Raw genomic sequence first — 25,181 nt, forward strand, 5'->3', positions numbered from 1 at the left:
ATGCATGAGAGGAGGAAAGAACACACTTCTGCACAATGGTACCAAAGCCTATTCCTCAACTACTGAAATACAGTAACAGTCACTGGAACCGCAACTCTGGCACAGACCCCTCCATCAACCAACTGAACATATATTCTCTTGGATTTAATATCTTTTAGTTATTACTCTGCGGGAGAGACTCTTGCCTTATATTGGGGAAGCATGGCTCCTTCAAGAATCTTTGGGAAGTAACCTTGCTGAAAGCTTTCTCGACTTTCTTGAAATCCAAGTGAGTTATTTCAATTAATCAATGCTCATTAACTTTTTCAAAGTAAGCTGATAGGTTTTGTGGGATTTCTTCATATAAAAGCAATCCGGAGTTTTACTGAATATTTCACCTCTTATCTGTGAATCTATTAATCCTGTTCTCTGTCATAATTCCTACCTATTTTCCTGATAGGGTAGCCAGTTTACTAGTCTGTAGTCCCCTCAGTCATTCAACTCTTGAGAAAGGAGTCATGATCTCTTCAGTTCAGTTTTTTATTCTTGCTGCAATGCCTGATTTAAGTAATAGTTCATATACCATAGTTTGTAACTCAGCAACTTCATACTGGAATTCTTTTGCTCTTGTACAAATTGCCTGGTCCTGACAATTGTTACTGCTTGATTTATTAATTTGTGCTAAAACCTCTTCTATTGACACTTCTTTTTTTTTTAATAGCTTCTCCATCTCATCCCTTGTGAAGAAGGTAACCTTCCTGACCTTCTCCATAGTGAACGCTAATGAAAGGATTCACTTATCTCTTCTGTAGTGGTCTCACCTTTTTTATCCTGATAATTTACCGGCCCCACTGACTCTTCAGTCATTCCACTTCTGTGTTTGAAAACATCTTTATTTTTAGCTTTTATATCTTCTGCAAGTTTCATTTTAGTATTACCTGGCTTGCTTTGCTTTGGTTTTACATTTAAATTGCCATCTATTTTTCTCATTTGAACATGAACTATTTTATCTTTTTGTTCCCTTTATATGCTGTTTTTTATTCATTTGGATATTTTTTATTATTGAAAAAATGTTTATTTAAAGACTTTACAATACCATAATCACCAGTGCTCACAGTCAGTCATCTGAAAGATGTATACCTGCACTCTGCAATCTACAAAATGAAAATAAAATGGAAAAAAAATAAAATAAAAGGTAAGTACCAGAAATCTGATAGCAATCCCACATCTTACTTCTGGTTGTGGAGAAGCATGAAATTGGAACTTCTGTGTTTTTGTTGAATTTTAAACACTGGATGGAAATTGAGCAAAGCTATTTCAGGATTGTACTTTCAGGTAGTTATAATGTGAATGTTTTTTTTCCTTTTGGTTTAGTTTATCCTCAATCCCTTACTCTTCCTTGGTACCATTTTTATCCTTATGATAAGGCATATCCTTAATTCTTGCTGCGTATGGCTAGCTGTTCGTATTGTTTTACATGATAAAGTTTGACATGACTTCATCTAATCTGTTTCTGTGGTATGTAGTTTCAGTGACATTCTAAATTCCATCTCTTTTCAGTACATATACTGTTGAGCACATTAGTGAAGATTTATATAGGAATAGAAGTTACAATCAGTTTAAAATTCCTGTGGATTTTGCAGGGATTTTCAACCTTTTTTTTTTTTTCCTAATGATATTCTGTTTGCACGTTTATAATGTTTTTTATCTATATTCCCAGTTTTCCTGCAGATGTTATTACATAATGTTTCTTCAGTCATCTTTCTTCCTAAAGCAAATGATCATTGTAAAAAATAAAGAATTTGACAGTATAACATGGAAACCGCCGTTGTAACTGAAGGTGAGAATATTTTAGTGCAAGTATACCTCATTGACACTTCAGTGTACATTTTTTTTTTCATATTTTTATTATGTAGCAAAAATAAATTGATTCAGTTGCTATGAAAAACTGATTCACTTTTTTTTCCTTTTGGAGTGCCAAGATGTAAAAGTTGCATCTTGGAGGAAAATACTGTCACTGCTATGAATCACTTGTTTAGATTTATGACTCAGCAAAGAAAAGTACCTATCATGTTTTTAGGCATCATTGTAAAATTTATTTCAAGAAATAAAAAAGTTTAGCACTCTCCAGTTCTACACCCCAACCAAGGATAGTCGAGACTGTTGTTTGATAATTGCTCATAATGATGCTTTTGTTTGTAGGACCAGGAATATCAATTATGTTATGAAGCTCTGTCTTCTTGCATCTCTCTCTTATTCTTGTTGTGTTTCTTAGAGTAGAATTTCAAAATGACTCCCATGCTTACCTTGAAATTTAACTTTCTCTAAGTTACTGAAATTTTTCATAAGCTAGGAAGAATAAGTCACAGCAAATGGAGTCTTAGTAAATGACATTGGAACCTTAAGGACAAAGAAAGAATAAAGGAATTATATATATATTTATTTATATATTAAATAAGTATGAACTGTAAAATGAAAATCTCAAATACAGTGTAGAGGAGTATGCCATGGATAGATCTGAGCTTGTATTTGTAGAAACATTTGTGAATTTGGCCTGTGATTATGCCATGTATGAATTATTGACTCATTCTTCACTTGTGAAATAAAAATCATTTTATATTGTGACATTTTCTATATAAGTACAACTACAGGCTGTCACGAATACCTTCTTACAGTCCCATACAAGAATAAATGTGTAATTAAGAGTAATATATATATATATATATATATATATATAATCCCTTGTGGGACTGAAAGAGAAACCTTTTACTTCTCAAGAACATGGTATATTTCTTGGACTAAAGGTAAAGCTCTGCAAAAGTGCAGTCTGCAAGAAATCTCTCATTTGATCTTCAGTTCACTTCTTATCCAGCCCCAGACTGCTACTATTCTCTGACCAATGTTCTTGGGCTAAGATCAACATTGATTTACATTTTCTGCATTTTCATCATCTGTGTGGGGAGTGCTCCAGGTAAAAAATCTGCACTGAATTTCATCATTCAGTGTAACTTTTCTTATGGGCTAGATATAACATGGCCCAGTTCTCCCATATCACAAGCCTGAAGTAAAAAATATTTGGGGGATGTTGCCATGTAGAAATATATATACACATCTAGCCTTGAGGTGAGAAAGTAATCTTTTCTACTTCTCATGGATATTGCTTCCTATCCTCCTGTGCAGTTTATTTTCCTAGCCAGAAGACATTACGGGGGATGGGATCTATTAATTTAAAACAGCACTCAGAAAACCAAAAAACTACAAAAATACTAGTTTCATTTTTGGCTTGACCATTGTATAAATGACAGGCTTTTTACCTGGTACTTGATAGGATACCCTCCCACCCCCCCAAAAAAAAATTGTAATTAGAATGACCTGAAATGATTTATGGCAATTTAGCATGAGGCAAATATTTAAGCTGGTCTGGAAAACTTTCCTTTCAGGCATATATCAAAATGTAACCATTTTATGTTTTGATTGTTTATGACAATCAAAAAGAGAAGGAGCAAAATAGCAGCAAAAAGCAAAATACCTTCAGGTCTAATCTTTGAGATGTGCTGAATCAATAGGAGTTTTAAAAACATATTAAAAGACCGAGTTCTTTCAATACGCAACTTCTAGCTGAAAAAGTCTGTTGGGGAAGAATGACAGTAAAAATCATTAACGGTGTTCAATTTTTTAACACCTTTTTGTCATTTCTCTTTCCCAAACATTTTCTTCTGTGAAATAGTTGCTAGTTCTGGGATGAAAGGCCAAATGTAAGCACACAAAGTCTTCAGGTAGTGGGATTTAGTTGTTTTTATCATCCTATTCAAATGGTGCCAGGTAAGAAACAATGATGAACTGCTGCTGAAGGACACTTGTTTGGTATCATACTGTTTTGTCAGCATTGATTTGCCTTGGATAACAATGCATTTTGAAACCCAAGGGGAAATTTAAGGGTGTAAATGAAGGAGAAAAAGTTATGCAGTGAAGAAAAATAAGTTGTCAATGCATACACTCTATTATGCAGTGAGTAGGTGTGGCTTGTATTTGCTGTTTTTTTTTTTGTACATATCTGTTACATTGACTTATTACTAGCTTGACCAGAATAATTAGAGAACCAAGTTTCACCTTGTCTTTCCTGCCTGTAGCCCATAGCTTTCAGCTGGTATATATGTGAAGGGAGAATCAGTCTCTGCTATTTAAAGTAACCAATTTACAGAATGGTAACTGGTTACAGAATAGCTGTGGGTGGTAAGTGGGCAGAAAGATGGCATATTTATTGTGCAAGGCATTGTAGTTAGCTGTTTCTTTGTGCCAAGTGGTCCCTGAACAGTAAGAAGGAGAATGAATGTGCACATAACACTTATGCTTGCCTAGGGGCATCTGCTTCTTTCCAAATCATAACTTAATTTCAAGATTTGTGAAAATGTTATTGGCCTCTTAAGGAAAAACATAGCATCACTTGTACATAAAGCAATAAATCTGTTTTGTAAATTTGTTGATGGAAGCCCTTAACGTGTGCGCATTTTAGTGGTGTCTGGTATAATTACTCAGATGATTACGAAAGAAGGAAACAGTGTGATCATAGCTATTCTATAACACACTAGATAGGACTTATTTGTATCTCTGAGAAACATGTCTTTTAGGGGGGAAAAAAAAGAAAGCCATCCCATCAGATATTATTAGCAATGGCAGTGACAGAGAATCTACTGAAATCCTTGGTAAATTGTTCCCATGATTAATTTATTCTTGTTTAAAAAAGAAACAAACAAAACCACTCTGTTGCTACTCTGAATTTATATAGCTTTGTTTTCTTGCTCTTACGTCTTTGTTGTATCTTTGTGTGTTAGACTGGAGAACTCATTACCATAGCTTTGTTCCTGCTGTAGATACTCACAAACTGAGATTGATTCACTCCTTAACCTTCTGTTTGGTAGTCTGAATAGTCTGACCCCCTTCGTTCTTTCATTGTATGGCATATTTTCCAAATCTTTTTGTATAGGTTGTTATTCATTCAATTGAGGCAGCTGAATCTTCCTAGAGAAACCAAAGGAAATAGAAAAACTACTTTAAAATGAAAAGTCTAATCTACCTTTCCCTTTGCTCTCCCTCACTTCTTCTCACTTCTGTGGAAAATAACAATGAATGTAGTTAATCTGTTTGTTTTTAGAATAAAACAAAGTTATTTTTTCCCCATATGATTTTAACTATTAGCTGATCCATGGCTCATTTCATTGTAAGTTTAGACAAATATTGTCAGGATAAAATATGCAGTATTCTCAAAGAACTCACTCTTCTTGGAAAACCTGGTACTTCAGATATTACCCCAGTTAAAATATTGTCATACTAGTAATTTGTTTTTGTTATTAAAAAATACATCTTTCTCCTCATTTTTTGAATGTAAGATCCTTATTTAAGGAAAGATTTCCTGATTTTCCTCATTGTTGATCCCAAGTAATAACAGTTTTCATATTATTCATACAGTTGCTTGCACTAAGACACGCAATGACTTCCATATTCTCTGTAGACTGTCACTAGCCACCTGATGTAAGGAGCTACACACCTAAGGACACACTGACGTTAGGTGGCTTCTGGCCTACTGAGATGGGTGGTTAGGGTCATTCCCTGTATTGGGAGTCTACTGGGTATCTAGCACAGGTTTCTAATTTTTCACTGAGTATGTTTTTCCCAGAAACATGTTTGCAAAGCTTCTGTTGGACTTCTGAGGTTGTAAGGCATCCTGTTGCAGCTGTGTAGCCTGAAAATCTCAATTGAAAAGTGAATTTGCAGCCCCGAGCTGAAATGCCTCATGCTGAATTCTGGTTATTACAAGATCTACTTCCTTAAAACAATTGTTGTGGTTTAACCCGGCTGGCAGCTAAACACCACACAGCCGTTCGCTCACCCTCCCCCCTCCCTCTCTGGGATGGGGGAGAGAAACGGGAAAGTGAAGCCTGTGAGTTGAGATAAAGACAGTTTATTAAGACAGGAAAATAATAATAACAATAATAATAATAATAGTGATAATGGTAATAGTATTAACAATAATAATGTGTAAGAAAACAAGTGATGCACAATGCAATTGCTCACCACCCGCTGACCGATGCCCAGCCTATTCCCGAGCAGCCGGCCCCCCACCCCGGCCAGCCACCCCTATATATTGTTTAGCATGACGTCAGATGGTATGGAATACCCCTTTGGCCAGTTTGGGTCAGCTGTCCTGGGTCTGTCCCCTCCCAGCTCCTGCTGCACCCCCAGCCTGCTCGCTGGCAGGACAGAGCAAGAAGCCGAAAAGTCCTTGGCCTGGTGTAAACACTGCTCTGCAACAATTAAAACATCAGCATGTTATCAGCGCTCTTCTCATCCTAATCCAAAACATAGCACCCTACCAGCTACTATGAGCTACTTAACTCTGTCCTAACTGGAACCAGGACAGATATCCACCCCTTATTCCATACCATTTATGTCATGCTCAGGTTACACTCTGTCCAATACATTCTAATTAATCACCATTTTCATCTATGATATATAGCAATCATGGTAGTGATGACATACATTATTATATAATAATTAACATACTACAATTCAACTCATGGGCTATTCTCACCCAGTATCAAATCCCCTTGAGGTACACACCGGACCTCCCCATTCTTTTGCATTACCCACCAAGTGCATCCAGGTCCCTGAGCAAAAGCAATTCCACGAATGGGTTTGCCTTTTCCTGAGGCAGGAGTAGCCCAGACTGTTTTACCCAGCATGTTTCTTACGTGCACTACAGGAACTTTATCCCCTTCTACAGTGCGTAACAGGTTTGATTGGGCAGGTCCAGCTCGGTTGGCAGATCCCCTGGTATTGACTAACCAGGTGGCCTTTGCCAAATGTGTATCCCAATTTTTGAATGTCCCAGCACCCATTGCTTTCAGTGTAGTCTTCAACAGTCCATTGTATCGTTCAACTTTTCCAGAGGCTGGTGCATGATAGGGGATGTGATACACCCACTCAATACCATGTTCTTTGGCCCAAGTATCTATAAGGTTGTTTCGGAAATGAGTCCCGTTGTCTGACTCAATTCTCTCTGGGGTGCCATGTCGCCATAAGACTTGCTTTTCAAGGCCCAGGATAGTGTTCCGGGCGGTGGCATGGGGCACAGGATATGTTTCCAGCCATCCGGTGGTTGCTTCCACCATTGTAAGTACGTGGCGCTTGCCGTTGCGGGTTTGAGGGAGTGTGATGTAATCAATCTGCCAGGCCTCTCCATATTTATATTTCAGCCATCGTCCTCCATACCAAAGAGGTTTTGACCGTTTGGCTTGCTTGATTGCAGCACATGTTTCACAGTCATGAATAACCTGTGCTATAGTGTCCATGGTCAGGTCCACCCCTCGATCACGAGCCCATCTGTAGGTTGCATCTCTACCTTGATGGCCTGAGGTGTCATGGGCCCATCGGGCTATAAATAATTCACCTTTATGTTGCCAGTCCAGGTCCACCTGAGCCACTTCAATCTTAGCAGCCTGATCCACCTGCTGGTTGTTTTGGTGTTCTTCAGTAGCCCGATTCTTGGGCACATGAGCATCTACATGGCGTACCTTTACAACCAGGTTCTCTACCCGGGCAGCAATATCTTGCCACAATGCCGCAGCCCAGATGGGCTTGCCCCTGCGCTGCCAGTTGTTCTGCTTCCATTGCTGTAACCACCCCCACAGGGCATTTGCTACCATCCATGAATCAGTATAGAGATAGAGAACTGGCCACTTTTCTCGTTCAGCAATATCTAAAGCCAGCTGAATGGCTTTTACTTCTGCAAACTGACTCGATTCACCTTCTCCCTCAGCAGCTTCTGCAACTCGTCGTGTAGGACTCCATACAGCAGCTTTCCATCTCCGATGCTTTCCCACAATACGACAGGACCCGTCAGTGAACAAGGCATATTTCTTCTCATTTTCTGGTAGCTTGTTGTACAGGGGGGCTTCTTCAGCACGAACCACCTCCTCCTCTGGTGATATCCCAAAGTATTTGCCTTCTGGCCAGTCCATAATCACCTCCAAGATTCCTGGGCGACTGGGGTTTCCTATTCGAGCCCGCTGAGTAATCAGTGCAACCCACTTGCTCCATGTAGCATCAGTTGCATGATGCGTAGAGGGGACCCTTCCTTTGAACATCCAGCCTAGTACCGGCAGTCGGGGTGCCAGGAGGAGCTGCGCTTCAGTACCGATCACTTCCGAAGCAGATCGAACTCCTTCATATGCTGCCAATATCTCCTTTTCAGTTGGAGTATAGCGGGCTTCAGATCCTCTGTATCCCCGACTCCAAAACCCCAGGGGTCGACCTCGAGTTTCCCCAGGTTCTTTCTGCCAGAGGCTCCAGGTGGGACCATTCTCTCCGGCTGCGGTGTAGAGCACATTCTTTACATCTGGTCCTGTTCGGACTGGCCCGAGGGCTACTGCATGAACTATTTCCTGCTTAATTTGTTCAAAGGCTTGTCGTTGCTCAGGGCCCCATTCAAAAGCATTCTTCTTACGGGTTACTTGGTAGAGCGGGTTTACAATCAGACTGTAATTTGGAATATGCATTCTCCAAAACCCCACGACACCTAGGAAAGTTTGTGTTTCTTTTTTGCTAGTTGGTGGAGACATAGCTGTTATTTTGTTGATCACATCCATTGGGATTTGACGGCGTCCATCTTGCCATTTTATTCCTAAAAACTGGATCTCTCGTGCAGGTCCTTTAACTTTATTCTGTTTTATGGCAAAACCAGCCTTCAGAAGGATTTGGACTATTTTCTTCCCTTTCTCGAAAACTTCTTCTGCAGTGTCACCCCACACAATGATGTCATCGATGTACTGCAGGTGTTCAGGAGCTTCCCCCTGCTCCAGCGCAGACTGGATCAGTCCATGGCAAATGGTAGGGCTGTGTTTCCACCCCTGGGGCAGCCGATTCCAAGTATATTGGACTCCCCTCCAAGTGAAAGCAAACTGTGGCCTGCACTGTGCTGCTAGAGGGATGGAGAAAAATGCATTAGCGATATCAGTTGTGGCATACCACTTGGCTGCCTTTGATTCCAGTTCATACTGGAGTTCTAGCATGTCCGGCACTGCAGCACTCAGTGGTGGCGTGACTTCGTTCAGGCCACGATAGTCCACTGTTAGTCTCCACTCACCATTAGACTTTCGCACTGGCCATATGGGACTATTAAAAGGTGAATGAGTCTTGCTGATCACTCCTTGGCTCTCCAGTTGACGAATTAGCTTATGGATGGGACTCAGGGAGTCTCGGTTGGTGCGATATTGCCGCCGGTGCACAGTTGTGGTAGCGATCGGCACTTGCTGTTCTTCAACCCTCAGCAACCCCACAACAGAAGGGTCCTCTGAGAGACCAGGCAAGGTAGACAACTGTTTAATGTCCTCTGTCTCCAAAGCAGCTATGCCAAAAGCCCAGCGGAACCCTTTTGGGTTCTTGAAATATCCTCTTCTAAGATAGTCTATGCCAAGGATGCACGGAGCATCTGGGCCAGTCACAATACGGTGCTTTTGCCACTCATTACCGGTTAGACTCACTTCAGCCTCCAATACAGTTAACTGCTGGGATCCCCCCGTCACACCATAAATACAGATGGGCTCTGGCCCTTTATAGCTTGATGGCATTAGAGTACATTGTGCACCGGTGTCTACCAAAGCCTTATACTTCTGTGCGTCTGACGTGCCAGGCCATCGAATCCACACAGTCCAATAAACTCGATTGTCCCTTTCCTCCCCCTGGCTGGAGGCAGGGCCCCTCTAGTCCTGGTCAGAATCTTCATTTCTGTGTTTAAAGGACTGCCTGCTGGAAGTTGGAGCAGCAAACCTTTCAGAGAACTCCTTTTTCCCAATTGTTTTCCTTTGCAATTCACGTACCCGTGCCTCTAGGGTCGCAGTAGATTTTCCATCCCATTTTCTCATGTCCTCTCCATGGTCACGTAGGTAAAACCACAGGGTGGCGCGGTGTGTGTGCCCACCATATTGTCTTCCTTGCATAGATGAACGTTTACCCCTAATAGCTGAGACACTGGTTTGTACAGGTGGGGAGGAAAATAAACTCTCTTTAAGTTGGTGGATCTCTTCAGAAAGTTTCTCCAAGGTATTCTCTTTTAGCTGGTGGACACTGGTTCGTTCAGGTGAAGGGGAAGATAATCTTTCTTCAAGTTGGTGGATCTTTTCAGAAAGTTTCTCCAAAGCATTCTCTTTTAGCTGGTGGACACTGGTTCGTTCAGGTGAAGGGGAAGATAATCTTTCTTCAAGTTGGTGGATCTTTTCAGAAAGTTTCTCTAAAGCATTCTCTTTTAGCTGGTGGACACTGGTTCGTTCAGGTGGAGGGGAAGATAAATTCTCTTTAAGTTGGTGGACCTCTTCAGAGAGTTTCTCCACAGCTGAGACACAGGCCTTTAGGGAAGAGGAGAGATTTCCTTCGTACTGCCGGAGTATTTTAGTCACTTCATTCACTGTGGGATTCTCCTCCGTTTTCCAGGCTAGCATTGCCAATGAGCTGGCATATGATGATGGGGCACTCTGTACAAACTTCCGCCACATGGGTAGTGTACACCGGACTGCATCTGGATCTGCGGATGTTTGTGCGTCGTCTAGGTCCTTATAAATTACTTCCCGTACGGCCAATTCCCTCAGGTACTGAATTCCCTTCTCCATGGTGGTCCATTTGCTTGGTAAACATACAAGTTCTTCCTTGAAGAGATACCTTTCCTTCACAGCTGACAGGAGACGCCTCCAGAGGCTGCGAGATTGTGCTCCATCTCCAATTGCTTTGTCAATGCATGCGTCCCTAGCAAGGGATCCCAGCCGCCTGGCTTCCTTGCCCTCCAATTCCACATAATTGGCTCCCGTGTCCCAGCACCGGAGCAGCCAGGTGACAAGCTGCTCGCCTATACAGCGACCAAAATCTTTTCGCACATCTCGTAGCTCACGCTGGTATAGAGTCCGGGTAATTACTGTTGATTTTTCGACATCCTCATCCTCATCTTCAGTCTTCTGCACCTTTGATGGCCGGTGTAGAGTCCGGGTAGTTACTGTTGATTTTCCGACATCCTCATCCTCATCTTCAGTCTCCTGCACCTTTGATGGCTGGTATGGAGTCCGGGTAGTTACTGTTGATTTTTCGCCATCCTCATCTTCAGTCTCCTGCACCTTTGATGGCCCAGCCTCGTCTTCACTACGCCCAGACTTAGCAGAAGACTGTCTGCGTTTTAAACGACCTGAGCCTCTATACCATTTTTTCACCTTGTCTACAGGGGCAACTTGCACTGCTACAGCTCGTTTCTCTGACCCAGCCACAGGGTCTGCCACAGGGGTTGGAATACCCTCTGCGGGGTCAACTTGCACTGCTACAGCTCGTTTCTCTGACCCAGACGCAGGGTCTGCCACAGGGGTTGGAATACCCTCTGCGGGGTCAACTTGCACTGCTACAGCTCGTTTCTCTGACCCAGCCACAGGAGTGGGAGCAGCTGCACGAGCTGGGGCAGCTGCAGGAGCTGGGGCAGCTGCAGGGGCTGGAGCTGGAGCGGCTGCAGGGGCTGGAGCTGGAGTGGCTGCAGGGGCTGGAGCGGCTGCAGGAGCTGGAGCGGCTGCAGGAGCTGGAGCTGGAGTGGCTGCAGGGGCTGGAGCTGGAGCGGCTGCAGGAGCCGGAACGGCTGCAGGAGCTGGAGCGGCTGCAGGAGCTGGAACTGGAACGGCTGCAGGAGCTGGAGCGGCTGCAGGAGCTGGAGCTGGAGTAGCTGCAGGAGCTGGAACTGGAGCGGCTGCAGGAGCTGGAGCGGCTGCAGGAGCTGGAGCGGCTGCAGGAGCTGGAGCTGGAGCGGCTGCAGGAGCTGGAGCTGGAGCGGCTGCAGGAGCTGGAGCTGGAGCGGCTGCAGGAGCTGGAGCTGGAGCGGCTGCAGGAGCTGCAGCTGGAACGGCTACAGGAGCTGGAGCTAGGTTGCTAGTAGCATCAATTGCAGCTCGATAGGCACAAGCCAGACCCCAGCACGCTACAGTGATTTGTGTCACTTTGGAACTGCCAGAGTCATGACACCTTTTTTTCAAGCATTCTGCCAGCTTTTTAGGATTTTGCAGTTGTTCAGGGGTGAATGTCCAAAACACTGGAGGTGACCACTGCTCTAGAAACCTGCCCATATCCTCCCACACTCCCTGCCACTCGCAACTATCCCGCCTCAAGACAGATCTTCGGATGAGATTCCTAAGTAGTTGTTTAACCCTCCACAAAACCTGAAGCGCATTCAGGAGACATAACAACAAGAGCAGGCTGGTCTGAGTATCCCAAGGATATTCAACATCTCGGAGAACCACCGTAACTAGCTCGGGGGATAAGAGGGTGGTGAAGGAGAAAGGGAGAGTGAACAGGTAGGGAAACATGTCTTCCCCTGTCCCCTTCACAGATTGGCTCCCTAACGAAAACAGGCAATAGGTGTAATTGCTAATAGTTTCCGAGATATGGGTTCCAAAGTATAGAGTCGATGTCAGTGCTGAGTACAAATACCAGGTTAAAGTCATGACCAGATATCTCATCATTTCATAAGCCATTGCTACACCGCACAGTACCATAACAATCTTAAACCAGGGCCCGGAAAGGATAAACAGTGCAACAGGGAGCACATACAGAAAGTAACGCACCATAAAACTCAATTTGGAATACAGGTACAGCAGACTGGAGATTAAGGCAATCAACATCGTGACTAGCAACTATTAAGCAGGTCCAATACTTATACCAATTTTAGTTTAACACACTCTGGTCAGATTTGTCGATATCTCAACCCTTCGGGCCCCACGTTGGGCGCCAAAAGACTGTTGTGGTTTAACCCGGCTGGCAGCTAAACACCACACAGCCGTTCGCTCACCCTCCCCCCTCCCTCTCTGGGATGGGGGAGAGAAACGGGAAAGTGAAGCCTGTGAGTTGAGATAAAGACAGTTTATTAAGACAGGAAAATAATAATAACAATAATAATAATAATAGTGATAATGGTAATAGTATTAACAATAACAATGTGTAAGAAAACAAGTGATGCACAATGCAATTGCTCACCACCCGCTGACCGATGCCCAGCCTATTCCCGAGCAGCCGGCCCCCCACCCCAGCCAGCCACCCCTATATATTGTTTAGCATGACGTCAGATGGTATGGAATACCCCTTTGGCCAGTTTGGGTCAGCTGTCCTGGGTCTGTCCCCTCCCAGCTCCTGCTGCACCCCCAGCCTGCTCGCTGGCAGGACAGAGCAAGAAGCCGAAAAGTCCTTGGCCTGGTGTAAACACTGCTCTGCAACAATTAAAACATCAGCATGTTATCAGCGCTCTTCTCATCCTAATCCAAAACATAGCACCCTACCAGCTACTATGAGCTACTTAACTCTGTCCTAACTGGAACCAGGACAACAATGCTCTTTGAGGGGAATGGATACATTTCAAAAGCTTTCAATTTCTTTTTATTTTTCATAGATGTTAGACTTTTATTCAGCCATTACTAAAAGGATGACTAAAAACACAATTTTGTCTTGGAAAACTGCCCTCTAGCATACTTTGTGGAAATAAAATAGAAGGACATTCCTTTCATATCTTTCTAAAAACTTTCTGTAATACTGTCATTTTGGCAACATGTTCTATATCATAAACCCCAAACCCAAGGAAGAGTGTTTGATGGCTGATATTAAGGAAGAAACTCCAGGAGCATGTGTGCATCTAGCAGCTTTACTTAATCTATTTCAGAATGAGCAGCAATTGATGAACTCTATTTTAAAACATCTTTTTTGTATGTTTTTCAGTGTACAATATTCAACTTCTGTCTTTCGTTCTAAGTGACAGACTAAAAGCCAGCCTATTAAATAAGTCTTTTTGACGTTACTAGTAAGACAAAAGTTAAAAACTATTAGACTTTTTGTTGATGAGTAAAAGTTCTCAAACTGATCAAGTACTTAATTTTGTTGTTTCTTCTTTAGAAAAATGGTTTTCTTTGCACTTTTGACAGCAAAAGGCTGACTCCAAATAGGAAAACTAAGCATGATTGTATAGCAGTAAAATATAATGATGCAGCAAATTTACTCCTAAAGTTTGTTCTACAAGGGTGTGCTGTCGGAGTAAAACAGTTGCCAAGAGAATTAAAGATATATGTATATATATATATATATATATATATGTATGTATAAAGAGCAACACTGCATTAAAAAAAAGATGTCATACATTCTAGGAGAGAGTCTTATTGCTAGGATTTCCATAGTTTCCCTACTGGCAATTCTGCTCATCCCTTCACAGCATGATGTTACTATCAGTGACACTCCTAAATACAAACTAAACTTTTTATAAGAATAGCATTTAAAATGTGTATCATTTCGAACTTCAAAATAGATTTAGAAACCTCACAGAAAGGTCTTTGTTGAAAATTGACACTGAATTCCAAACTGGCCTTAATTAGCCTAGATATATTACAGGGAGTATATATATATATATATGTTTTTAATCTTAATAAAATGTGGTGCTTTAAAGATTCCTTTTTCTATAAATGACTTCAGAATCTTCTAGATATATTTTTGGCTCCTGTGCTTAGTGCTTTTTTACATAGTGCCACAAAAATCAGAAACAAAAACAGCTAATGGCAGATGTTAAATAGGAGAGAAACACCAATGTGCAAAGCCAACCATCAATCTGCTGTAGCCTCCTTCAGAAAGAAGCAAGGGGAAGATTCAAAGCAGAAGAATTCTGGCTAGTAAGCAGAATTCATTGCCCATTAGTCTTTGTATTCATTTTGGATTTTTATTGATATCTATATCTATATAAAAGACAGAATCTAGTCCAGGTAAGCAGAAAAACATTGGAAATAAACTGTTTCTCTTGCAGATTTTTTGGGGAAAAAGGATCCCAAGTTGTGAATTATGTCATATTGTTTTTGGTTGAGGGCTGCAAGGGATTGCAGATAGCATAAAATTAGATTGATTGAGAATTAGCCTTTGGCATGAATGGCACAGAATGAATTTATGCTTTAAATTCTTTGTGGTAAGATGAAAAAGACCTGTTGAGAATATGAAGCAGGAAGAAGTATGTGTGTTTAATTCGTGGGAAAAACGGAGTGATTGAGATGGGGAAAAGAGGGTTAAAGAGGATTGTCAGAGTTTGTTGTTTGACAGCAGAGCACTCTGAGTGGCGGGTCGCATGGCTTTTAATTTAAAACCTTTTTATGACTGGTATAATTTTAGGAGGCAATCAGTGATTTTCAGCTTATTGTTGGTTCTCAGATCCCAAGGTTTTTAATTTTAAGTTTTAAAAAAAATCAGAAAAAAAAAGTAGTCTTGTTGTGGTTGACTTTAAATATTTCCATGTATGGTAAGTTTAAGGACTACAAATATGAAGAAGGGGAAACAGGTAGCTGAGAACTTCTGTGCGAGAAAAGTAGGAAACTGCACCAAGCAGCTAGCCAAAATGCAGAGGGGAAGGCTGAGAAGGTACAGACAGCAGCTGATGTTGGTGCTTGCTGGAATTATTTTATGCTGGCATTCTGGTAACTGCAGATTCTGAGCTGGTTCCTCTTTGCAATCAGTTTCCCATATCTATAGTCTTGCTTTCCTCATAGCAGCTGCAGGACAGCCTGTGTCCAGTTTGATGGTCACCAGTGCAAAAAAAAAAGATGTAAAACTAGAGGAAGAACTATGAAGGGTCCACTAAGGTGGGCTGGAACAGTAGACGTGCAAAGAGAAACCAAAGGAACTCAGTTCATTTAGCCTGGAAAAAAGGAAAGCTGATGGAAAGGGAGAAATCTAATTGTAGTCTGTTACAACATAGAGAAGGGTTACAGAGGAGAGGGGGCCAGACTCTTCTCAGACATTCACAGTTAAATGAAGGTGACAGTCACAATCTGCAATAAAATGTAAGGGTGTAAGGAAAAAAAAATATTTCCTGTGAACTTGTCCTGTTGGACAAGTTACTCAGAGATGCTATGAAGGGTTTCAAGACTCTGTGTGAGGTTCTAAGAAACCTGGTCTACCTGTGAGGCAGTCCCCACTTGCAGAAGAAGCCTGTACTGGATTACGGCCAGAATCCCCTCAAAAAAGTTTTAATATGATTATAAGATTCCAAATAGCTCCAGGATGTAGCTGTTCCTTAGGTTATGATTAGGAATGACTGCTGAAAAAAAGATATCAGGTGTCAGATCTGATAACCTGGAGGGCAGAATTCTGTTGGGTGGTTGAGCTTATGTAGAAAGAGAGACTTGAACAAAAGAGAAATTTTCTTTCATTCTGTTAAACTTAGTTTTTTGCATGGACTAATGCACTAATGGACTAAAATGGACTAATGGCAAAGATAGTTGCAATTAGTATAACAAACAAAATTCCAAAGAACTACAACTTATTTTGGTTTTGTCTCATAGTGGAAACCAGTAAAGTTTAATGTTTGTCCAGAAGATAAAATTGGCTTTTGAGATAAATAAAAGTTGTATGTTTTGATGAGAAAAATTCAGAAGTACTTGGGGGCAAAACCAATCCCATTCTTTCTATTTTATAATGAATAGTGGTAACATGGGTATGTAGGAACATTTGGAGTGAGAGGCATTACACCATTGTGAGGGAGATTGCTGATGCCCTTTGACCAAGAAAGAATTTGCAGAAGTGGTATGTGGCATATTGCTGTTACAGAGTTAACAGTACAGAACCTCAGCCTAATCTGTCAGATATTGTTCTCACATAAATGACTTTGGCTGTCATGGTAAGCCAGCAGCTCTCTATTCTTAACTGTAAGAACAGACTGAATTTATGGTGTTTAAGCAATTACGAATATATACTTGAAAAGTGAATGAATGTTGGTAGCAGGCCTCAAAAGAGCATCCACGAACCTATGCTAAACCCTGTACAACTTGCTCCAAATACAGCTTAAATAATTTTTGAAAGTTTTATCAATCCCTCAAAACACTTGCAAAGTATATATTTTGACTAGTACAGACTTCAACTGCATTTTCTTAAGACTTAAGAATACATATAAACTTTCTTGGCCACATATAATCATAATGTTACCGTGTTTCAGAAAAAAATAAAATAAATGAGGTAACTTTAAAAATTAAGAAATTTAGTATCCAGAGGCTTCCTTTTCATGTCAAATTCTTAAGAAAATCAATCTAAAGAGGTGTCATCAAATTCAGGACAGGATTTAATGAAGATATTTTCTCTCTTATACTGAAAATATAGAACTGTCTTACAGTTTTTAATTTATTTTCATGAAGCTGTTTATAGAAGCTGTTTTGGCAGGATCTGTTTACAAGTATCTGTGTGTTCTTGTCATGCTGTGTAGATTGGGTTTACTTATGGAAGCTTATAACAGTTGAGTGAATCAGGAGTTTCCAAGTTTCACACAGTCACAAATGTCTTACGATTTTTTCCCCCTCATCACCCTGGGTTTCTGGACCACTTTGTATGTCTTCATGTATATATGCCTGACAGCATTTGCATACCATCATAGATCATATTTTCTGATAATCAGTATGAAATGAGTATGATGTGAAGACCCTAGGCTTCTGTATTCTGTTTGTTCTAGAGGTTGAGATCTACTCTAGCTAGTAAGAGCATGTAGAAATACTTCCTTGATACCATTGATGATGAATACAATCTAGTCCTCTGGGGTATTTGTGAGTGAAAATCAGGCTTTCATATGTTCCAATGTGACCACAAGTAGTCCTTTGGAACACTGGATATTTCAAGCATGCAGCCTGAAAACCTTCAGTGTCCATGATAACCTGCTTTCATTAGCTGAGTTATTTAAAAAGGAACGTGAGACTTGTTAGCTTCTGAAAGTAGCTATACTAAATTTGTTTGCATCATTGTTTATAACAGTTGATGTCCCGTCACTTACTACATCCATACAAAATATTCTGCCTTTGTTACCTGTCTGTGGTAATTTATTGTAATTGAAGAACTTCCTTTGACATCAACTGACTTCCTCAAGCATCTGTGAAGTACTTGTGCATAAATGAACCAATTCCAGCAACTGAGACACTGCACATAAGGATTTTTTTCTTTTATCAATCCATTTTTCTATGATTACATTACCACATTACTTAGACTTAAACTGATATTGGTAGTTCTCTTCAATGCTTTTTGGAATAAGGCTTTACTTTCTATGTGCTGTAAACACTTTTTAAAAATTATTATTATTTTTACATTTAAACAGTTAAATTGAGCTTATGTGAGAGATGAAAAAGTTTAAGTTTATTGGAGCATGCATAACTGTATGACAAATGATAGTTATTGCTATAAAGTTTTTTTTGTTTTAATTTTGTAACAAATCTTCGGATATTTCTGTAATCTTTCTTGCCTATGACTTCTCTATATGTAGAGAAACTAAAAGTAAATTGATTTTTTTTTTTTTTTACCTCTAACAAAAATTTTGAATGTACAAGAAGTTCAGGCAGCTAGATGAAGATCAAATGCACTAAATATAAATACATTTTGGACACTGACAGTCAATATTTGTTGATTTAAGCTACCTCAAAACACAACAGTGTTTAAAAGTAAATAAAAGTGAGAATATAGGATATTTTGACTAAAGTTTTCTAACCTAACTCAGATTTTATACAGAAGTAGAATCATGCTATTTCTCTGTAGTACAAAAAGGGTAGTAAGGCTGAATGGATCCTTACTCCATTATTACTTGTCAAAATGAGAGCAAACAACCCACAGGAGCCTCTTCCAATATCAGATCTGATATTAGTTCTGTTTGGACTGTTTGTTTTTGTGTGTTTAAAGCTACGAGTTTTTATCCTAGTGCAAACATGGTTCATTCTGGAAATACTTATTGAAAAATGATTTTTGTGCTATCTTCTATTTTTTGCAAGTTAGCTATAAAGCAAGCAGGAATCTAAATAATGTAGTAAGCTAACTAAGCCTTAGTTCAGCTTGGTAAGCAGTTGATGTTTTACAGTACAAGATTAGGAGTTCTCTCCTTTCAAGATTTCTTCATCTTCCCTGTCCATCTTATAGGGATGCAAGGGTGAACAAAAGTTCATAATACCTTAACCCTTCTGGTGAAATAAGGTCTAAATCAGCAAAGTAAAGGCTAACAGTCTCTTGCATTCAGTGTTTTGATTTTTGAAACTCCAGATAAGAAACAGTGTGATCTATAGAAAAGGGTAACTGGATGTTCTTCTGTGAATAAAACTACCAAACGTATATACAAAGGTAATTTTGAAAAAAATTAAATAAAAAATTACCTTTTGTTCTAAGACCTTATTGTCCTAATTGCAGAGCCCTGAAAACCTCCTGTACCCTTCTTTCTTGCAAATTGTAACTTATCATTAGGACAAAATGATATGTTGCCTGTGTTAGCCAAAGCACCCTGTTAAACAGTGCTTTAGCATGATTAGCAGCCTTCCTTCTGCCTTTGTGTTACAGAAGAGTATCCAAGAGGAAACGGTGAATGTGATATTTTTGCTTTCTCATACCTTGATTAATAGTAAGATAGAATTTAGCTTAGAGTGTTTAGAAATGTTCTGCAAGAGATAGATGAGTCTATGAAGATCCAAGCAGCCGCAGCAATATGTACGAGCCAAGACTTTAGAGGCAGAAATGTCATCAGATTTAATTTATGGCCTGTCATTTGCTGTGGCAGTCCTGTTGAAATTAACCGCAGCAGTAAGCTGCCGCAGAACTCCCAGCTTACATTTACATCTCTGTTAGAGTGAGTGGTACTGCTAGCAAATATTGCTGGAACATGAGGAAACAGCTTTGAATGTGCATAAGCAGATCATACCAGAATTGCAAGAGATAGAGGCATCATGTATGATCCTTCCTCTCAAGAAAGTGAAGAATGAGGTTTCTTTGTGCCCTGTCAAAAATCAGGCTTGATTCAAACAGTTCTAGGCAAAACCGAAAGGAAAATTAAAATAAAATAAATAATAATAATTGTACAGCTTTGACTTAGCCAAAATTTTGCAATATCCTTTTTTTTTTTTTGGGGGGGGTGAGGGGGGAGGGACTGGAATCCTGATATTCCTAACTCGTACATAAGATAATCATAAACTCTAACTATCCAGTAATACAGTACACTTATGCTTTAGTTTTAATAGTCTTTTATGCTGGCATTTTTTATGAGGTAATTGCCTATTGAGTCTCAACAATACAGGTACCTGTACAGTGGCATTTAGGATTTCCTTGCTGGTTATGTGGATGGACAAAAATAAAAGAAACACAACACATCTGCTGTAGGGTAGTATGTCAAGAGAAAAGAATTGTTCTGAGGCTAAGATGATCTCCAGAGCAAGCAGGTTCAGAGTAGAAAAAGTCATAGAGCCTTGTATCCTGTGGAGTGAACAGCATTCTTATGATATATTCTGTCCTTCTTTGATACTTCCACTTTTATTTCCCCTTACTACATACATAATTTATTATTTTCTACTAGGTGGAAGTGTGATGTTGCATAATTTGTTTACATTCACCAGGGGACTAATAAAATAGATTTCCTTCTTTTGTTTTATGGACAAATACTAATTTATGTTTTTAACAGAATCTGAGTGACGTTGTGAATGATGTATGATCCCCATCTAGTGCAAAAAGACCCATAAACAGCGCTTGAAAACTAGCATCCCATTCTCGTTTGCAAGATTATATGCCTGCTGCAGTGCAAACAGCGATCAGTTGATTTGTAGCAGGGTTTGCAACTAGGACCATTTCTGAGGCATGAAGAGTATGAGTCCTGCTGTGAGCGGCAAGCAGTGATGCCTCTGTAACAGCTGTCCTGAAGATGCTGCCTGCTTAGGACAGCATCTTAATACAGTGCTGGACTACCTCAGCTACTTTGTGAGGTCCGTCCTTAATGAAGATGAGCACAGCTAAGTGCTCATTTATGTTTGAACCGTTAGTCACAAGCCTCAACAAGTGTAATTCAATACAGACTGTTAAAGTAACTTGGCTCCTGAGTCTGAAAAGCCCTTGTTGTGAAAATCCTTTTTAGCAACTCAGAACTACTTGTCTTTTCTAAAAGTTTGGACTTTTAACTGATAGTCATGACTTACCATAGAGTAATATGTTACATCAAATTAATTCTGAACAGTACATACATATATGCATTGGGAAAGCCTTGAGAGGCCTTCCGTTGGTTTATGTGAGGAAGTGCGTATCAGGAAGAAAATGCAAGGCATTAAACTTCAGTCAGCTTCAAAAATGATGATTGCCTGTCTTAAATGGAAACTAGACTCAGTCACTGTTTCGATCATCAAGTTGCTCTTCCAGTCTACTGACTACAGTAGCAGCACTCTGTCTTCGATATTCTGACTTTACTGAGGGTGTGTGCAAGTGTTTTGGATTAAAGCTTTCCTACATTTTTGCACTTTTCATCTCATTTTTGCATATTTTTTCCAGCTGCATGCATGAGGCTGACCTAAACACCTGAGCTAAACACCTTCTCCACACTCCTGTGAAATCTCCACTTCTCTTGAAAACCTTATGTATGCTATGCAGTTTATGCTGCTTGGTTCATAAACTGACAGGCTGCTGCAGAGGAAAGAAAAGGAAACTTTGGTTTATTTCACAAATGTAACCGTTCTTGTGGATAAATTTATGTATTCAGAAGACAACTGAACTTAGTTTTCAAAGCACTCCTATTTACAGCAAGATCACAAAACCAAGCAGTTCAGTAGGACTGGAGAATATGTCTGGATGAATATTTTCCATTAACATCTGAGTTCAGGTCATTAAATTTTATGAGTGGAAGTTGTCCCAATATTTGGTCAGTCTTCATGAATCTGAATCTCTTTGGATTTTAGAGGAAACACTTGGAGTTTTACCTGGGGAAAACAAGCCATAAAGCATGGAATGTTCATCAGTATGTTAAAAAAAAAAAAAAAAAAATAATAATAATAAAGGAAATAATAGAGTAAAACATCTTTTCCCTTTCCCTCAGAAACTGTTATTAACATGCAGTAAGCAGGTGTCTTAAAGTCAGCATGACTTAAAGTTTTCTAATTCTTTGCTTTAATATATTTTTTAAAATATTTATTTTTCTTACCCTATGTTGACTTGCTTATGTACTGTCTGATGCAGCTTTTATTCTGAACTTTATGGACAAAACTTGGATTGTTTTGACATTAGTCTGAACTAGGACAGAATTAACAGCAACTTGCTATTTAGGGGAGGGGAAAAAAAAATCACACTTTTGAGTGATTTTACAAATGCCTTGAAGGAAGAAGAAAAAAATTTCAATAGCCCCTTGGGGTGTCAAACATTAATTTCTTTCTCATGGGTGTACTGTGTCATTTCTGCCTTTAATCACAGTTGCAAACATTTCACAGCTTGTTAGTGTTTTTGAAATTAAAACTGCATACTGATCAGTGAGCTGTAACTCATAGCAGTTGTGAACAAACATTTTGGGGCTCAGAGTTCTTAACACACCCTTTACCTTATCTACTCTTTTCTTTACAAAGGGAAACGTTATCTTCAGTGCATGTGAGGAAAACGAGAGTTAGAACTCTTCCACTACCAGATTCAAGGGGGATGGAGACATTCTGTATTGAATCATAGAATGGCTTGGATTACAAGATACTTTAAAGATAATCTGTTTCTACTCCATCTACCATGGGCAGGGACACTCTTCACTACACCGGGTTGCCCAAAGCCCCATCCAGCTTGGCCTTGAACACTTTCAGGGATGGGGTGTCCACAGCTTCTCTGGGCAGCCTGTTCCAGTGCCTCACCACCCTCATAGTAAAGAATTTCTTAATATCTAATTGTAATCTAGTCTTTTATAATTTCGAAATGTTACTCTTTGTTTCACTATGCTCCCTTACAAGGAGTCCCTCTTCTGCTTTCTTGTAGGCCCCCTGTAGGTACTGGAAGACTGCTATGGGGTCTCCCTTGAGCCTTCTCTTTTCCAGGCTGAACAACCCCAAATCACGTAGCCTGTCTTCAGACTATCAACAAATACCCCCAGCCTAAATGCATCCAGCCTATCCAGATCCCCCTGAAGAGCCTTCCTACTCTTAAGCAGAGAGTATGTCATATTTAGAGTAATTAGAAAAATGAAATTAAATCTTTTGTTTCTTTGTTTGTGCTGGCTCATTCCAATACACATCTCTTTCTAAAGTTGGGTTTTATATCAGTGTTGCTGAAGACCTATCTTCTGTATTTGCAGGAGAGGTTTTATCCTGTTTGTATACATTCATTTTCTGCTAGATTTTTTTTTTTTTGCCAGCTACTGAGTCTGTTGGAAAAATTTATTAAGCTGAAGAAATGCTCCATGCACTCATGTGCCTAAAAGCTAGTCCATGCCTGTAAAAGGATTTCAGGGGGAAAACTGAAAGGATTATTTGTCCTGATTTCTTCCCTTGCTGTCATCCTGTGAACCCAGAAAAGGATATAGCTAGTCTTTGTCACTTTCCCTACTACACCTATAAGCAAACGAACTCATTTCTGGAAGCAGGAGGTAGTGTATCCTCTTAGAACTTTGAACTTATTATATCCTGTAGAGGATTGCTGACCATTTGTGTGGAAAAAGAAATCTGAAGAAGGAAATGTGCTTGTAGTATATGATCATAAATTTAATACAGGCTGTGATTGTGATCTTTTTAGTATTTCTGAATGGAGAGTTCTGTTTTATGGGTTTTTTTTGTTTGTTTGCTTGTTTTTTTTTTTTCTTCTTCGGGAGTTCTAATTTACTAGTCCCGATATCAGTTATTATTTGTGCTGTAAGGAGAATGATTCTTGGGACTAAAATATGTATGTGTGTGCTTATACAATTGTATACTTATTATTTTAGAACAAAAATAATACAAATATAATCCCACCTCCGAAAAGAAAAAGTAGGGTTAGTAGTATTTATTTTCTCTTGCCATAGCACACAGCTTTAAGACAGCTACTGATAAATTTATTGAGTTTTGCTACTGATCCCCTTGGGTCCCTATGGACAATTTAGATAGATCCTCAATCTCCAGCACTGTCTATCCATGCCTCTGCTTATACCTTGTATTCCACAGTTTTCCTAGTCCTATGGTGATAACTACTGTTGCTTTAGAAAGAAGAGAAAGACCTTTCAAGAGATTGTAGAAGCTGGTCGAATGTTTTAATGTTTTAGAAGCTATACTCAGCTAACTTCATTATGCATGCACTGTCCTCAAAGATTATGTAATTCAAGGAGAGCATACAAATAAATCTTCCCTTATTAAATCATATGTTTTGAAAAAAATACTAGAATGGATTGTTTGTTCGTCTTCCCCCTTGAAACTTTAAATGCTACATTGCCCAGGTAGAAAAGAATTAGTTGTGAAAGATTAAATACAGAAGTTAAAAAGCTTTGATGGAAACACAATGGAAGTTCTCCCTGTTCCAAAATGATTCAGTCATTGGTTTTGTTGTTGTTTGGTAGATTTTTTAACCTTCCCTAATGGAAGTAATCTTTTATGTGTCTTTTCCTTTTAAAGTTTGTATGGATTTTGTACGTGCATTGCAGTAGGGAAGGTCAATAGGTAAGAAATAAACAATCTATCTGTGTGTTGTTGGATAGTCTGAGAAAAGCAGGTGTTTAGGTTTAATACTAAAAGATTGAGCATCAAGTGTTAATTTTGATTTTGTAAGCTTGGAGATCCTACATCTGCTCAAGCAAATTTTGCAATTGTAACACAAAACCACTACAACCAATATTATAATGATACTTTAATACACATTTATAAATGCTCAGGGCTTTTAATAAATGCATTCCGCAAACATAAAGTAGGTTGAAAAAATGCGTCTTTAGACAATACTATAAAGTGAAGTATATGGGACTTCTAGGAGAGATGCTCAGCTGCAGCTTCTGTCAGCCAAAGTTGCTGATAATAAATGAGGAGAATGTGAATGATTGATTTGCTTTACAAGAGGAACTGTTGTAGATAGGTAGGGTGCTTTGCAAAATTATAGACACTGCGTCTGTAATAGATCAGAGGTAGGTTGCAATAACAGGTAATGAGTTGTGGAATCACCGATCTCAACTGTCAAGTACTTAGCAGGTAACAGAGGAGCAGAGAGAGCACTTTTCAGCCACAGGGGAAAAAAAATATATATATATATATATATGTAGATACATCTTTATACATTAAAAAGTCACAGAGCACTGATAATTCCTTGAGCAAATTACACAATTCATGATTCAACACAGAATAGTGTTTCTGTTAGAATCTGGTCTATGTTGGCATAGTTCTGAGGTTTCTGTTTAACAGAAAGCCTTAGAGAAGGGAAAGGTATTT

General features: G+C 39.7%; 1 long non-coding RNA gene across 1 annotated transcript in view; it reads left to right on the forward strand.

Annotated features, from left to right (window-relative positions):
- The window catches only part of LOC310898705, a 200,121-nt gene continuing 174,940 nt past the window's right edge, over positions 1-25,181 (forward strand). Inside the window, exons 1-2 of the long non-coding RNA XR_014583567.1 lie at positions 1-268; positions 701-1,819. This is a non-coding gene — a long non-coding RNA (uncharacterized lncRNA). The remainder of the gene's footprint in view (positions 269-700; positions 1,820-25,181) is intronic.

The sequence above is a fragment of the Anser anser genome (assembly GCF_964211835.1).
Source record: "Anser anser genome assembly, chromosome: 4".
Classification (NCBI taxonomy): Eukaryota; Metazoa; Chordata; class Aves; order Anseriformes; family Anatidae; genus Anser; species Anser anser.